Source organism: Beta vulgaris, chromosome 3 (genome assembly GCF_026745355.1).
Source record: "Beta vulgaris subsp. vulgaris cultivar EL10 chromosome 3, EL10.2, whole genome shotgun sequence".
Lineage (NCBI taxonomy): Eukaryota > Viridiplantae > Streptophyta > Magnoliopsida > Caryophyllales > Amaranthaceae > Beta > Beta vulgaris.
Window position 1 is genome coordinate 732,660 of NC_079204.1, and position 17,824 is coordinate 750,483.

Sequence of the window (17,824 nt, forward strand, 5' to 3'; positions counted from 1 at the left end):
TGCATGTATTAATTTCGACGTCTTGAGAACAAAATGGTACGCGCCATTCTATACGACGTCGTTTTGCATTATAGTACAATGAACAAAATAAACAACATCCTCAATGAACAAACTAAGCAACATGAAGATGAAGATAAAAGAAAAAAAACACACGAGACTCAATAAATATCTGAATTAGCAATGAACAACAAGAAAAAAGGTATATATATATACACATATATATAATATACAAGAAAAAAGGTATGTATATATATGTATATCTGTATATGTATGTATATATATGTATATCTGTATATGTATGTATATATATGTATATGTATGTGTATGTGTATATTTGTATATGTATGTATATATATGTATAATTGTATATGTATGTATATATATATATGTATATATAGAGGGGTCGTAGATGAGGGTGTGCAAGGAGCCCAACAACACATGGCCCCCAAAATAATAAAGGCTCCAAAATATATTATTTTGAAAATTTTTACTTTATATTTAAATACATCACCTTTATTTCCCACCCTTAATAAATTTGTCAAAGATTTATCTTTAGATTTTCAACTTTTCATATTTAGAACTCTAACCTTCATCTTTACTTTCAATATAGGGGCCCAATTTTCATCTTATAACCGGGACCCCAAATTCTTCAAGACGGCCCTGTGTGTGTGTGTGTATATATATATATATATATATATATATATAAATTTTTTTAAAGTTAAAAATATATATTTTAATTGGTGTGGGTCCATGGTTAGGGTTTAGATATTTGAGGAATGGACCCTTACCCGATCTTTACCAATAGTACCAAGAATAACTATACCCTAATACCCTTACCCATAGGTCCAAAAAATTAAGACGCATACTCAGTCCTAATTTTAGGGTAGATTTTGGGCGGGTCTGCGTAGGGTCCTGGACCCATTGGGCCATTGCTATCCCTACACGTGATAGTCTTACTTTACTTCTACCATTTCTAGCTCGCAATGATCACAATATACGACTTTCAGTATTTATATCTTTAATTATGTATAAGTATAAATTATAATAATTCATATTATAAAATTATATATTGAGATAAATATAACAAAATTACGCGCAACTATATTAATCCTCACCTATAGATCAAGATGGTGAAAGTGATTATATGAATAATGCACGTAGACAACATAATAGAGAGAATTTGAGGGAGGTGTCTAATATCATATAGGACAAACACTATAAGAGTTTCACACTTAAGACTAATTTGACTCATAGCATCAAAATTGAAAACCTAAAAAATTAGAGCAGGTAGAGTATTAATTAAAAGAAAACAAATTACAAGTGAAACAATAAATTAATTATTGACTAAAAGTAATACGAAATTTCACTTCCATGTGCAAATAATAATGTAAATTGAGTTGTTTGCTTTGAGCAACAATGCAACATGATTGTGAGAAATATTTTAATGGTTTCAGCATATTTTTGTAAGGGTTATATTTTCTACTATTGTAGCAATAAATTAAATCCCGTCATACACCTCCTCAATCTTCACTTATTCGAGAATATTTCAGTTTGAATGTGTATGTACATGTATTGTTTTATATATCACCATTCAAAATCAATTATCATCTATATAAATATATTAAAAGGCGTGTAAAAACAAGAAATTGTGTCACGTGGCGCTCTCCCTATTAGGAAGTTTTAGTTCATGTAATCCATGTACAATAAAAAAATTAAGAAATTGCATAATATATGATTTGATCCCGAAACCTCAATTACATATACTAAAGTTCTAACCACTAGGCTAAGTTGTAATTAGTGTTATTATCATATATAAAATATTATATCAATAAATGAAATTTTTTTCTTACGCGGGGCATAGCCCGGGCCTAATAACTAGTTAAAACTTAAAAGAAAGATAAAAGTTACTGACCAACTATATTGCAATTTGTAGTTTAAGAAAATACCATATAACTAGAATAATCTGATTAAATTCATATAAACAATGAGGTAAAAATTTACCGTCCGTATTTATATAGTTCTTTTTTCCCCTGCCAGCCCCACCCAACCCCTAACCCCGCAGTCTTCCCACTCAGCCTAGCTTAACCCTAAGTATTGTTGGTTCAACTCCCTGTCAGCCACCCCCAATCCTGCCCCACCTTCGCCTCGACGCCACCCTCATATCCCCCTTCCCCCTGTCCCCCTCGCCCCTATCCTTTATCTTCGTCTCTGCATTCCCCCACCCCTACAACTATTCCCATCCCCACAACCCCCCTCCCTGTGCGCGCTTCTCTGGCAATCCCCTTCTCGCGCAGCCCCTACCTCTTCTTCTTCTTCTCCTTCCTCCTGCCTGTTGTGAATTCGAAATTTTCCTTTTTTTCACTATTAATGGTGGAATCGAAATGAAATTGTGTTTCCACCATGGTGCAACCGAAATATTTCTCCGGTTCTACGATGGTAAAATCGAAAAAAATCGGTTCCTCCATAGTTGAACCATATTTTTGGTTTCGAACATGGTAACACTAGTAGAAAAATGACGATTTGTGTCTCCCCAAGTGCGTCGCGCAATAGGATAAACGGCGAGCTAGCATGTGATGCAAAACATCATGGCACAAGCTATTATGTGCGTCGGATAGGCAAAAAAAATGGTCATTTTCACCATGATGGAATCAAAAATTGGTTCGTTTCATGCTAAAAAATTATGAAATTCTAATATTTTTGAGATAAAATAAGTTTAAAAAAGAATACAAATTTCGTATAAATAAGTAAGATGAAATCCCTTGCGAGGAAGGGGGAAAATTGGGGATTCTTCTTTACAAAGGGTGAGACTCGATCCCAGAATCTCTGAGATCGGAGGTGATGCTAACACCATTAGGCTATCACCTGCTGCTCATAAACAGATGGTATTTAGTAAACTCCATATACTTTTTCTTTAAGATAAGGAGAATTCCATTGCAAGAAAAGGAAGAAATTGGGAATCCTTTTTGTAAGGAATAAGAATCGAACTCCATCACAAAATAAAAGGAGGACCTTACAACCAATAGATCAACTCATCAACCTTGATCCTTAGTAAACCCAATATATATGAGCCGAAAAAGTGGATAAGCACACATACGTGATATATATGTATATTGCAATATTCTTACCCTTGTTGGGTCATGCAAATAACCATCATGTGGCATGTGTATTTCTTCAGGCTTCATAGGCTGCTTTCCCTTTGTGTCCGGCATGTGTATTTCTTCAGGCTTCATAGGCTGCTTTCCCTTTGAATCCGCTATGACTAAGGGCCTGTTCGGCAAAAGTAGCTGTTGGGTAGCTGTTGGCTGTTGGAGTAGCTGTTAGCTGTTCGGGTGGTTGTTAGCTGTCGGCTCGTAGCTGTTAGCTCTTAGCTGTGAAAGTAGTTGTTTACAATATAAGTGTTCGGTAAAAGTAGCTGTTATGCTTATATATCATAAAAAATAACATATTTTTAATTATAATATATTATATGATTAATTATTATTGATTATTTTATGGTTAAATTAAATTTCAATATATGAACACAATGCATTATTTTTCTTTTACTATGATGTCCTTAAATTTGTTTATGTATAGTTTTGTCTTTTTAACTAGATCCACTCCATTTAATACTTGTACTTCTATTTCATCTCTCATATTACTTCCAATAAAAATCAACTAGCTATACTTGTTGGAATTCTCTGGAGATTTCATGCTTGAAGATGGAACTTTCTGAATTCTCTCTCTTCTAATTTCAGATCTGGGTTCTCAAAATTTTTTTTCTCTTTCCTTCACTTAACTCTCAAACATTTCAGATCATCTTCTTCCTTTTCATTGTTCTGTGCTTCTTCTTCTTTTTTTTTCCATTCTTTTTCCCCCAAACATGTCCTTTTGTGGTTAATCTTTCTAGGATTCACATTTTTCCTCTAATATGAGTATAAAGTGGTCAATTTTTTTTCTCTTTCCTTCATTTAACTCTCAAACATTTCAGATCATCTTCTTCGTTTTCATTGTTCTGTGCTTCTTCTTCTTTTTCCCCCAAACATGTCCTTTTGTGGTTAATCTTTCTAGGATTCACATTTTTCCTCTAATATGAGTATAAAGTGGTCAAATTTCGAAGATGATGGTATTTTTCGGATGTATCTTTCATTTCATACGAGTTTTTTTTTTTATTATTTTGAAAGATCTTTTCATACCAGATGATATTTCAGGAAAAGTGAAGAAGAAATAGCACCAAAGATATGTTTCCAGAAATTCATTATATTTTGGAAAATACTTGTGCGATTTATTGGTATTCCCAAATTAATCCATAAAAAGTGAAATTTTTTATGATATATTCAGGGTATTTTTTTCCTTAAAAAACTGAAAAAAAAAAAACTTGGAACGCTATCTTGGTATCTTGAACGTCATATTTTGTAGCGTTCATGAAAAGCTGGCAAAAAGCTACTTGAAACACTAACCACTACTTCAACCTCTGGCATGCCAAACACACAATTAGTGTTTTGACTAAGTCAAAACACTAAAAGCTACTCGAAAAGCTGTCGCCGAACACGCCCTAAGTCTGCATCCATAACTTGTCTTTCCTGAAATCAATCACATGATAATGCATATACATGAGGATATCTATTTATGCATCCATATTTCAACCAAAAAAATAAATATACATGAGGATATTCTACGCTGTAGACAACTTCTCAAAACTTACAATATTTACATGAGGTGGCAAAATTGCATGGGATTTGGTTGCATGCATGACTTTTATGGTATAAATTCTAACGTGAAATCCCTAAAATTACACGTCTACTACATATTTGATAATACGCTATAAAGGGTACATTAAAAATCTTATTTTATATGTCATATATACCTTTTTTAAGTATATATAACTACATTGAATATTTACGTTTGAGAGCATATAATTTTGTCTTTGGTTCCACTATTTCTAATTCTACATTTGTACTCATATGAATGTATAGAATTCTACCAAAAATCAGTTCAGCTAAATAAGCATGCATAGAGAGGGATGAGCTAATAATTGGCTTGTGCTGTTAACTGTTACATGTTAGGAACCTCTAAATTGAGAATGGGGATTTTGTATACGTTTTATTGTGCCTTTAGAGTAAAACGAGAAATTTATATATCTATATAGAACTTCTCATAGCATAAAAATCGTAATCTAAGTGTGTCAAAGATTGAACTTTCAATTCTATTATTGAATTAAAATTTAGAGAAAAGAAAAATATATATCTAGTTTAGGTTAAGAGAAAGATTTGAGTTCAATTTACAAGAATTTGAGATAGCTAGAATCATGGCAGCGTATGTCATACACAAGATTAAAAAAAGTTATATGGTAAAAAAAAATATGTTTATACTTTCATGAAATTTTTAAATAAAAAAAAATTATAATTTTTATTATATATGGCAAAACAAGGGGGATAACAAAACTTAGAAAAAGGAAAAAAAAATGAAAAAAGGGTAAGTAATTGCTTCATCTAAACCAAAAAAGGGGGAGAAAAATAAAAAAGTACCACATTTAAACTAAAGAGCAACTTTTTGAAAAATAAAATAAAAAATGCAAAGACAATTCTATACAATTGACTTAATTTTCTATATATTTTTGCACGCATTAAGTGCATATAAGGCTAGTAAGATTGGTAATTATAACTACTTTCATATCAATCCTGTATTCTTATTTAATCTAGCTACTTACAATTTTATGGATTTAATATATACAATTTATAGTATATATCAAAAAATATACACCATATCTGATTGCAGTTAAAATAGAGACACTTGGCATGTGAAAGATGCGCCAAATGTCAACTCCTATATATATATATATATATATATTCAAATTACTTGTGAATTTCATAATAATTAAACCATTACATTTATCTTCAAAAAAAATTTAGGTTCATTATGAGATATCTATAAGTTTACAAATTAAAAGAACAGTTAATTCATTCATGTCATGAAGATATGAAAACTAATAATTTATCATGCTAAATGTTTGAATCAACTATTACAAAAGGTTTTTGATATGAATAGTTATTTATTAGTTTAGAAAAAAATTAACTAAAACTTTGTAACATTACGGCTTATAGGGATGATATCAAATTTTATATGATTATAATTAGGAGTAATTCATACATAATGTAGTGTATTTTTTTATTATTGTTTTTTAGTTTGGCTCTCTGATTACGCTGAGTTAGCACCATGTGTTGAGTTATCAAATTTAGTGGATTCGAATAAAAGATCAGGAGCAAATCGATAGAATTGAATCATATATATGATCTTGATTCTTAAAATGTCAATGATTATGTTTGATTGATGTTTAAATCAACAATATCCAATATATTTATTGATTTTTATTGAACTTGAATATTTTTATGTTTTTAACATATCCTAATATGTAGTTAAAATGAAAATTCAAGAAAAGGATATATATAAAAGTATTCAAGAAAAGGATTTGAAAGGTATGATTTGCATGTAAAAATCAAAACATGCTACTAAATTTTAAAATATATAAAAGCTCAAAAAGAAGTTAATGTAGAGCTCTAAAGTTGACTCATCTAGCATTTGCTGATGATATTGTTCTTTGTTGTGGAGGTGAGTTTCAGTCAATCTACATGTAACTCCAGGCATTCAAGCTTTTTTTCCAGTCATCAGGCTTGTGTGTGAATGAGAAGAAATCAGATTTCTACACTGCAAAAGTAGAATAGCCAGTAATTCAGAGAATCAAGGAGGTTTCAGGGTTCAATAATCATAGTAGTATGCCCTTCAAATATCTAGGCCGGGGTACCCATTTGTGCTAGAAGAATAGGGGTTGCTGAGTGTGAAAGCCTCCTTGAAAAGATGTGTGCTAGAATCAAGATGTGGAGTAGTAGGAATATCTCATATGAAGGAATAGTCCAGCTGATTAATTCTGTTTTAATGAGTATTCACATATATTGGGCTCAAATATTCATGATTCCGGCCTAACAATGTTCTGAAAGATATAGAGAAGGTTTGTAGGGCATTTCTATGGTCTGGATCCTATTTCAGTTCAACTCCAGGGAACATCAAATGGGAGCAAGTTTGTAGTCCAAAGTCAGCAGGTGGACTTGGGTTCAGATGCATCAAGGAGTGGAACAAAGCAGCATTAGCTAAGTATATGTGGGCTATTGCTACAAAGCAAGATAACTTGTGGATTAAGTGGGTGCATGCAGTTTATGTAAAGACCGAGGAGTGGTGGAGGTATACCCCCTAAAGAATAGCCCATGGTATTGGAAACAGTACAGCTATGTAGTGTTAAAGATGTTATGAAGGTTCAATACTCTGAGTCTGTGATACAAACTATGACTCAATACAAGGTGAAAGAGCGAGGTGTATAGCAAAATCATAAGGGAAAAAGAGAAGATTTATTGGGATAAAGCTATATGGAACAGATTGACAATGCCAAAGCATAGAGTCATAAGCTGGATCGCTATTCATGAGAGGCTTAAGACAACAGACAGATTAGGCCAAATGAGAATCACCTCAGACATGCAGTGCAAAATCCTGGGGTGGAGCGCCTGCCATGGATGCCTACTCCGGTGGTGGGGCGTCCATCGCAGACGCCTCCCTCTTTCTTTTCTTTTTTTTAAAAAAATGTTGCGCTGTGATGGCGTAAAGGTGGTGATGGTGATGGCGTAAAGGTGGGATGGTGTTGGCGTGAAGGTGGGTGGTGGCGTTGAAGCTAAGGGTAACTGGATATTATGGTAGTTTGGTGCCATGCAACATTCTAAACTAGAATTTTTTCCACGCGATGCGTGCTTGAATTTTTTTTTGAAACAGAAACTTGATTTTCTTCGGCATAAGAGTCAAAATTTGAACATTAAACATACAAAGTATAATTGGTTTAGTTTCTATCACTTAAGTCTCTCACCATTCTTTTTCTTTTTCTTTTTTTACTTTTCAAATGTAAATTCTATGAACAAAATAGAAATTTTATTGAATTTATATATGATTTCTAATATTATAATTTTTTAGTTGATTTTTGAATTAAGTACAGTACTTCATAAATTGTAAAGAAAGTGGACACTTTGATTTCAAGTCAATATTTTCATAGGTTGTAGTTGTAAGTGAATTTTTAAGTTTTTATAAAGTTTCCTCATTTTAGTGATTTGCATAACGTAAATTATGCAATTTTATGATTTTAATTGACTTGTGAATGATTGTTTTAACGTAAATTACAAGTCAATACATAACGTAAAATTGTGAAATTTTGTCATGAATTCATAAACTATTTCCATTTTAAGATATGTATTTAATGCTTATATGTAGCCCTTAGGGAGATATATAACATTACCCAAAAAAGAATGATGAGAATTAAATGCAATTATTTTAGATACATAATTGACCATAAAAAATTATTACATTTATTAAGCAAACATTTTCTGTAATATAGGCTGGCAATATAAGATTTTTCAACACCTCCCTTTATGTAAGTAGTTGTTTGGTATATAGGAAATTATGTAGGCAATAGAAATTCCCATGATTTTTATATTTGAATAGTTGTTTGGTTGACAGGAAATGGGGAAAATGAGGGCTATGAAAATTCATAGGAATTTGGAATTCCCACGAAATGTAGAAATTTACTTATCTACCCTCCCCTTGGTCACTCACAATTCTTACATAAATTCCTCTGAATTATAATTTCCCTTATGACTACCAAATAATTTAGACTAATTTCTAGGAATTTTATAAGGGAATTAATTTCTCACAAATCATAAATTATTTTAGAAATTTAATTCCTATTGCAACCAAACAAGCACTAATTATAGTTGGGTCTGGAGGATTTACATTGAAAAGAAATGAAAGAAAAGGAAAGCATTTGAGTGACTTTCCTATGTTTGACTTTTAAGAATGAAAAGACTACTATAAAACCTCTATTTTCCTTTCCTTATAAAAAACTAGAGGAATTTGGAAGGACACAAAATACAAAGTTGAAAGTTGTCACCTTAATTTTCCTTTCCTTTTTTGGATTGATTAAAAGCTAACTAGCTAAATATTGAATAATAAAAAAAAGTTCGAATAAGAAGAATATATAGAAATTTTGATTACATTCTTTTCATTACTCCTATTTTCCTTTTTCTTCCTTTCGTTTATTAAAAACAAAAATCAACAATATCACAAGTCTATGTTAAAGACATCAAAAGTTTAATACAAAATATCATTATACAAACAAAAAAAATTCATTTTAAAATTTAACCAAATAAAAAAATTATATATATGTGATTATCTCTATCTTTAATATCTATCCTTAAAATCATAATTCATACATGATTATCTCTAATCAATATTTAATGTTGTCATAACATGCAAATAATATTTCCGTATACCGTGGAACAAGAGCAGAGATTGACATTACATGCAACTCGCACGCATTACTCGTTAAGATTATGTTCCGTTCAACTTATTTAAAAGTATTTTAGAAATTATAAGAAAAGATCAAATAAGATAAATTCAGATGAGATAAAATCAGATAATGGTTCAACATATATCCACTCATTTATAAATAAATAAATAAAATAAAATAAGATCAGATAAAATAAGATCAAATAAAACAAATTCAGATAAGATAACACAATATAAGTTTAAACAAATGAACCCTAAGTAGATTATCTAAATCACAAATTCTCTTGTTAAATTTTCGTCAAAGCGGTTCAACGGCCATCAACTAGCTATAATAAAAAAACAATAAAAAAATATAAAGAATAGATAAAAAAAAGCTAAATAATTATGCAATAATTTTTTTAATATGTAAACGTTACAAGAGGCTACTCAATTTTTTTAATTTCTTTTTGACGGATACTCAGATGTTAAGAGATCAAATATATTTATTTTTTTTAAAAAAAAAAGTCTGACGGGAGATCAGCTGTACAATTTGGCCAAGATCCATTAAATGTAGGCATCAAAAAAGTGAAAATACAATTAAGTATATGTATGGAAGCAATTGATGTATAGTTTATGTTTTCCGCAAAACTCTTTTTAAGTTTTCCACACACCAAAATGTTTTTAGTTTTGGAAAAAAAAACTTCATAATCAGCAGAAGAACCTGCAAAACTTCAACATCGTTAGCGTTCTTAGCTTATTAAATTCTTCTTTCAACTTTTTAGTTTAATGATTCACATATGTGTGCGTGATGACGGAGAGGGGGAAGAAAATCAGACTTATGCATATTTTATAAGATGATGCATGTCACTGTTCTTAAAAAAGATGCATTTATTTTCATAACTAAGAGCGCTCCCCCTTGGCCCTTGAGGTCAGGGGTTCGATCCTTACCCCCAGCATTATGCTGGGGTACTTCCTTAGCATGCTATGCATGTCTTACCGGCCAATGTGTTGGTAGTTCTACAGGCTAGTAGCCTGGTAGGGGTTAGCTCTTGGGTTAACTTAATTTCCTAATTAAAAAAAAAAAAAAAAAAGTAAAATTTTGAATGATGCATGTTTTAGGGTTTTTCAAAGTTTATCAACCTGCCTCAAAAAATAATTTAATATAATCTTAATCCATGTTTTGATGTACATAAAAATATATTATATACTAACCTCCCTTAGATAACCTTGTGCAACTCCATGATTAGGCTTATACCCTTCCTCAAAAATAACACTATCTAAGCTTGTTGGAGCCTCCAACTCCAAGTGATGATGATAACTAGGTGGTTTTACTGTTGTAGTTACATGAAGAGGAACTTCCGATAAAACTTGGAATATATCATGCAATGAATTTTCACCTCCATTATTGTTTCCCTCAAGGGAGCATGAACCAAAACCATCATCCATAAAATTTATGATATAAGTGTTATGAAAACTAGGACTTGTTTTGACACAACTAATGGAAGATATAGTACCCATATATGCCTGAAGGCTCATAACATATATATAGTATATAATATCTCTATATTTTTTAATTTAACATAATTTGATTACTTTAATCCATCTATCAAAATAATAAATGTTGAATCTAAAGAATCTGAGGAAGTATATTGTACCTGGTACCTCTTGACCTCTATCGTTGTCAGTATTCTACCTTATTATTTAAAATATTATCTCGTACAAATTAGTGATCGTGTGTTAATTAAATTAAACTATAAGGATTGAACATTTTTTGTGAATAAGAAGAGATGGAAAAGTCATTAATAATTTTATCTGAAGAATAGGAAAAGACGAAGCAAAATACCAGATAGAATAATTAATCTACTTCCTCCGTTTCAAAATAGATGGTATACATTGTGATTAAAACGGACTCCTAGGCAAAATTTCATAAGTATGTTTAAGTAGTATAAAGGGAGGTAGATTATTCTAGTGGTCCCATGTGAAGAGGAGGAGAAAGAAAAAGTTGGGGACCACATGTATTAATTAAGTAAAATGGTAAAAGTGTAAGGCAAAAGTTACTCAATAAGGGGAAAAAAAAACAATGTATCATCTATTTTGAAACACGCATAAATAGACAATGTATCATCTATTTTGAAACGGAGGAAGTATTAAAATCTACGACCAACATTACACTCTATAAATCAAAAAAGAACAACTTGTAATTAGGAATTTTTTTACTTTAGGCGGACAACTAATAAAATATTGAGCTCCTATATTTTGAAGACATTGTACAGTTACTCACCTTATACATAGTCTTAATAGCCTATAAATTATTTTGGGTTAATTTCGACTGAATTTATGCAAAACTCTAGTAGCCAAGTTCATTTATTAAGGATTATGTACTATGTACTGCAAGTATACCTTTTTCCTTTCAAACGTAGCATTGCCACTTGTAGGATCATGGAAAATGTATCAGTATAGAAAGAGAAGGAGATGACACTTGCACTTTGAGTAACAATATGACTTGGTACAATATAAAAATATGAGTTGTGATTGGATACAAAGATTCCAAATTATTATCTGCTTATTGGTACCATCTTCTAATATTTGTCTAATAATATGACTTTGCATGATATAATAATAGAGTATAAATCTATTCCTGGGGCCTCAACCATCTGTTTAAGCTTTTGGTTGATTTTAAACTCACATAGGTAGTTAGGTACATACGATAGAGAATTACTGTGTGTTGCATGTAAAGTTTCTTTAAGAAAAAGGTGAAAAGAGAGTATTATAAGTCGGTAAAGGAGGAAGAAGAGTTTCCCAATAGGGAAATAAATGAAAGTATAGTAAATTAAATATAAAAAACTAATTTTAATTTAAATTAATTAGAACACTTTTTTTTTCATTTATCGTGTAATAGTTTAATAGCAATGGTTCCAGGTCCCTAATATATATTTCCTCCATTTTTTTTCAGTTACAACATTTTGACTATTACTCTCTATTGACTTATTCCACTTAGACCATATTTGTTAGCTTAGGACCCGTTCTTTTAGGTACATTTTCAATTTCAACTCAGTTCATCTCACTTCATTTTATTTTAGTTTTGTTCAGCATCCGTAGGGGTGAAAGTTATTCGGATAAAATTCAAAATTCAATCTGAATTTGCAATTCGGATCGGATTGGATTCGGATTGAGAATTTTAAAAAAAATGAGTTTTCGGATCAGATTGGATTGAGGGTAATTGGATCCAAAAATCTAATATAACCGAAGAGTAATATGTATTGTATTATGATTCTGAATTGGGTTTAAGTGCTTAAATGATTTTTTTATAAAAAAAACTAGTCCATTGCTTAGTAGACATAGCACTTCAAACGTTTCTCTAAAACCCTAACAACACCTGATAACTCATTCCTAAATATACTAGGCTTCTATTGTGCTTAATTTATTTCATCGAAAAAAGAGTTTAAAAAAATCAAATTTTCGGATCGGATCCAATCTAGTCCTTCAGGTCTTTCACTCCCTTTTCTATTGAATAAAAATAATGACAATAATAATAACAATAATCATAATATAACAATCGTAATATGAGACTAATCTGCATCATAATGAAAAGTTGAATGTCGACCGCGTGTCTCTCTCCGACGTGTGCCGCCGCAAGGGACACCAACCTCCCCAGTGCTTTTCCTTCACCTCTTTCACTCCCTTTTCTATTTTCTCTTTCTTTTAATTTTCATTAATCCTCTTTGACGTAGTCGGAAAATATGGAGAAAAGCAAGCGCTAATCTCGATCAAGAACGAACAGATTTACAAGCGATAAATCTGTAAAAACTCCGGAATCCACCATAAAAGAGTAGGAACTTTGTGATATTATTAAAATTCAAAAACTGCCTCCCAATAATGACCTAATAATGTTTAAATACTTAACACAAAACCCTAATACGAAATTAAGGAAATAATAAAATCCGAAATTATTAAAATGCTGATTTCGGGCCTTAAACGAACTCGGATGACTTAAAAAGCCTATAGATCACAGCATAGCAGTGTGTTTGACTCGTTGGCCCGTTTTGATTCCTGAAAGGTATTATAATAAGCAATCGAACTCTGTAAGCCCGATTAGTAGAAATCATTTCAGGCTTTTTTGTCGAACTTCGTTATCGAACTTATTCGCTAACCTTCCTATGTCACTCTTTAAATCAGTTTTTCCCAATTAATTTGCTCTCTAGGTTTGGTCTCAGTTTGTTTCCCTTCTCCAGGTTGTTTTGCTGTTGTCAGATCGCATGTATTGTTTTGGTGGGGATCTAACAAAGCCGGTCAAGTGAAGTTTGAAGATGAGAATCCAAATCAAAGGTAAATATTTTCAATTGGAGTAATGGTTTCTTAAAAATTGTTGAGTTCTATAACAATCGAAAACGGTGGATTAATTTTCCGGTTAAGTTGATTGAATGGGTTTTTTATGTCCTTAATGGTTGCTCAAAGTTGGTTGAATCTGAACATTCTAGACGATTTGTTTGCCTTTGGTGGAAAATTCAATCTGGTTGTAATTGCCGAGGGTGATTTTTGAAGTTAAATGTGAAGATTAAGGGTTTATGGTATTCAGATTTTGTCCCTGCAGTAGGTAGTATTAATCCGTGGAGTAATTTTGTCCATGCTTTTTTTCATGTTTCTCAAGAGGGTTTAAGGCTAGTTGCTACTATTGATCATGAATGCTGGGATGTCGGTTCATATTCTTGTGCTTTTCTTCGACAAGAAAGTTCTCCCCTCTCTCACGATAGTGAGCTCAAGTTAGAAGTCGATGCTTTGCTAAACTTGAATTTTTTTTTACTCTAGTCATCCTAAGCTAGAGAGCATGATTCATCATGTTAAGGAATCTAATGTCTCTTGTGATGCAGTGTGCTTGCTGAACAATAAACCTTTCAAAAAATATAGTGTCAACAAAGAAAAAATGTCAACAAATCTAGAGAGGTTATTAGAAAGTGCTAGTTTAAGTGGCAATGAAAATGCCCTTTCTTTTGCAAATGAGGTGTGTATCAAGGGAAGTTCAGTCTATGTTGATGGATATGAGGTCTCTACTTGTGCTAAAGGAAATGGTAGAAATGTAGTTTCAATTGGTGATCTTAGTGTTGACTCATTGTTGTCGCCTGATTCTAATATGAGTAATGTTGTGCCAATTCCTACTTCACATAAAGGCCATTTAAGAAAAATCAACGTTAATTGCTTAATCATCTTGGGTTCCACCGCAATACGGAGAAGAATAATCAGTCTCAAGTTCTTCAGAATTTAGGATTCCGCCAGAAAATGGTGAAGAAAAAGGGAGTTCAAGTAGCAAAGAAATGGTGTAGTGAGGAGTATCTCAATGGCTAAATGGTTTCATTAGTTCAATATTTAAGGAGTTCATGAGTTCTTTGTTGCTTTGTTTGATCTTGTTGTCTTAGTTTAGTTTTTTCAGTTGGCAAGTTTGGATGTTGTTTCTCAGTTCCTCAATTTGAATTGGAAATTGTTGATGTTCTAGCTTGTTCTAGTGGTTATTGTTTAGGGTTTCTTGTTGTTTTGAAGTATTTGGATTATTGGTGCTTATAGTGTTCGTCTCATTGCTCAAGGTGTTATAGCTTGGTATTTCAATGTATGCCTGGAACTCCTTTATGAGTTTTAATGAAATAACGAGTTAAGTTATAAAAAAAAAAGAGCACTAATAACAATAACTACTACTACAACAACAACAACAATAATAATGATAATAATGATAGCAATTATAATGATAATAAGATTAACGATAAATAATAATAATAATAATAATAATAATAATAATAATAATAGTAATAATAATAATAATAATTCTCCATGATCATCCACGTAGACTTGGCAAATTTGTTATTAGCAAAATTATCAAAAAGAGGATTGAACATATAAGTGGGAACATTATGACCTCCTATTGCTTTGTTTTCTTTCTCATACTTCTTGTATAAGTAATTAGTATAACTAATTGCAAGTTGCAACCTAATCGTATCAGACCATTGATACTAGAATCTAGGTATCAAATAGCGTGGCATTCAACTTGATACTAGAATCTAGGTGTCAAATAGCGTGACCTTCAACTTTTCATTATGTTGCGGATTTTTGCTAATCTATTTTCTGAGTAGTATTCGTTAATCCAGCTTTTCGTTATGTGCCAAATGCCAATGGTACTAATCCAGCAAGTTGATTACAAGTACATGGTTGCTTGATTCGTGCTCGTTAAGTTTCGAGTCCAGTTGTTTAGAAGCAACTCATTTGAAGTTTCGGTTCATCTCAAATTTTAGACATTTGATTATTATATCTTCTTTTCTTTTTTTTACTTTTTTTTCCTTTTATGCTAGATCAATTTATTCTTATTAAGTGTTAATGTATTTTTTCATTTCAAAGAAAAATTTATTGAAAATATTTGAGTTGCGTGTAAGGTTATCAGTTACAAGCTCAATCAAGTGAGTCCGAGTTCATTCAAGTCGAGCTTTGACCGAATCGAGTTTAAGGAACTTAGTTCGTTAGCATCCCTGGCCGTTATACTTGACAGGAGTATTGATTACTGACTAGGTTTTTTGACGAAACTACTGACTAGGCTTATGGTGTTTGTCTTGTTATGCCGTGAATGTGGGGTTACTCTTCATTAGTTTGTTTGAATATTGTTGCCTAGTTGGTTCTCTGGCCCCAAGATAGGCATGTCACATGTGTATTCCTAGATTTCCAGGCTGTTCTCTTTGTGGTATATCGCCAATTCTTGAATGCGGGTTCTTCCTTCAATAAAAAAGTTGGATCAATACCAAATTTAGAACGAAAATTAAACATTAAACATAATCGACATTAAAAAATATAGATTAAACAATATCTCAAATTCTGAAGTACATTGTATAGTGCTGAGTGCATATAGGGTTCGGGGTGGGTAGTCTACCCGGTGGGTTAACCAAATTTTTTCCTTCGGGTAGATGGAGTTGACTAATATTCCTTTATTGTTTGTTAGACTTAGGTCATTTAAATTCTCGATTCATATTAATATTCAGTTTTGTTTGTATAAATTAAATATAATACTAAAAATATACTTACCTAATATCATAAGAAAACTATACTCGTTTTTTTATGGACTCTAGTAGTTTGTAATAAAATTGACTTTTTTAGTCTATCAATTTAGGTACTGCAATACATTAAGATTGAATGTTGATCCGACTTCGCGCGCAATGCTATATCAGATTCTTTGATTAATGTCAATTTTAACTCAATACAATTTTGTTTAAAAAAGTTGGTAAGATGAAGGATTCTACTAAACTAGTACCCCCCACAGATATAACCAGCCAGGTTTGCATGTCAGATTCCTTGGAAAAAGAGGGGATGGTAAGGGAAACCTCGTCCCAATAAGAGCCACTAGTGGGATTTGGTCCATGATCTTTGAAGTCATGATGCCAAACTTTTACCATTAGGCCAAGTCTTGCTTGGTTTTAACTCAATACAATATCGGTCATGTTTGGGATTTTCATAATTGTAGCACCCTTAAGTTTAGTGATGGCACTTGCTGCGGGCTGGGTGGGCCGGATCATGGGCCGTAGTGGGTTGGGCTGAGATTTCACGGTCCAGGACCGAACCATGAAATTCATGGGTTGGACAGATTGGTCCACGGGTTGAAAAATCTTGGCCCACACCGGTCTGTTATTGGTTTTCACAGTTCGGGAAGCGATCCTGATGGTTCATGGGTCTACTAGGCAGGACCGGGCTGGCGGGCCGGCATGAGATTTTTTTTTTCAAAATTATTTAATCATTGAAATTATTCGTTATTGTTACATAAAATCTTTAAAATGAACTAAAAGATATACAATTATTAATATTAATGAATAATTTCATTATTTAAAAATTGATTGAATTATAATATATGCAATTTGATTAAAATATATACAATTTGGTTCAATGTTTACTTGAACTGGCCGGACTGGTTCGGTTCCTGGCCGGGCTCGACTGATTTCGTGGTCTGGGCAAGGCAGTTTTAGTAGTGGGCTTTAGTGGGTCGGGCTCAAGAAGTCTGGCCCACGACCCACCCACCAATTTCATAGTTCGAGCTGGGCTGGATCGGACTTTTTGCGGGGCCGACCCACACGGCCCACGAGGTGGGCTGGGCTGGGTGGGCTGGATTGGCCCACACTGTTGGCCATCTCTACTTAAGTTGATTAAGGATAAAACAACGTAAAAAATAACGAAGAACGAAATTCAAATCACCAACCATGAATAGGATCAAAAAATCATATACCACAGAAAAAAATCATTCAAAAGTATCGACCCAAAATTTATAGTCAAACTTTCTTTTGAAATTATTTAGATTAAGTAACACTCACGAGAGGAAATGGACTGAAATATGTTATCTGTTTCCCCAATTTCTTATTAGAAATTTGTTATTTCTATAGAACGTATGTAAATTTAATTGGGTACTTATATAATAATGTCTTTGTTATCATTGAATGAGGGAAGTGAGTTGTTTGAAGGGGAAATGAAAAGAAAT

General features: G+C 32.2%; 1 long non-coding RNA gene across 1 annotated transcript; it reads right to left on the bottom strand.

Moving 5' to 3' along the window:
- Nucleotides 1-3,146: 3,146 nt before the first annotated feature.
- LOC130590866 (uncharacterized) lies at nucleotides 3,147-10,818 on the bottom strand. The gene is made up of 3 exons (XR_008968606.1): nucleotides 10,546-10,818; nucleotides 4,437-4,559; nucleotides 3,147-3,368 (listed from the first exon to the last, which is right to left on the bottom strand). It is a non-coding gene; the product is annotated as an uncharacterized LOC130590866 (long non-coding RNA).
- Nucleotides 10,819-17,824: the final 7,006 nt, after the last annotated feature.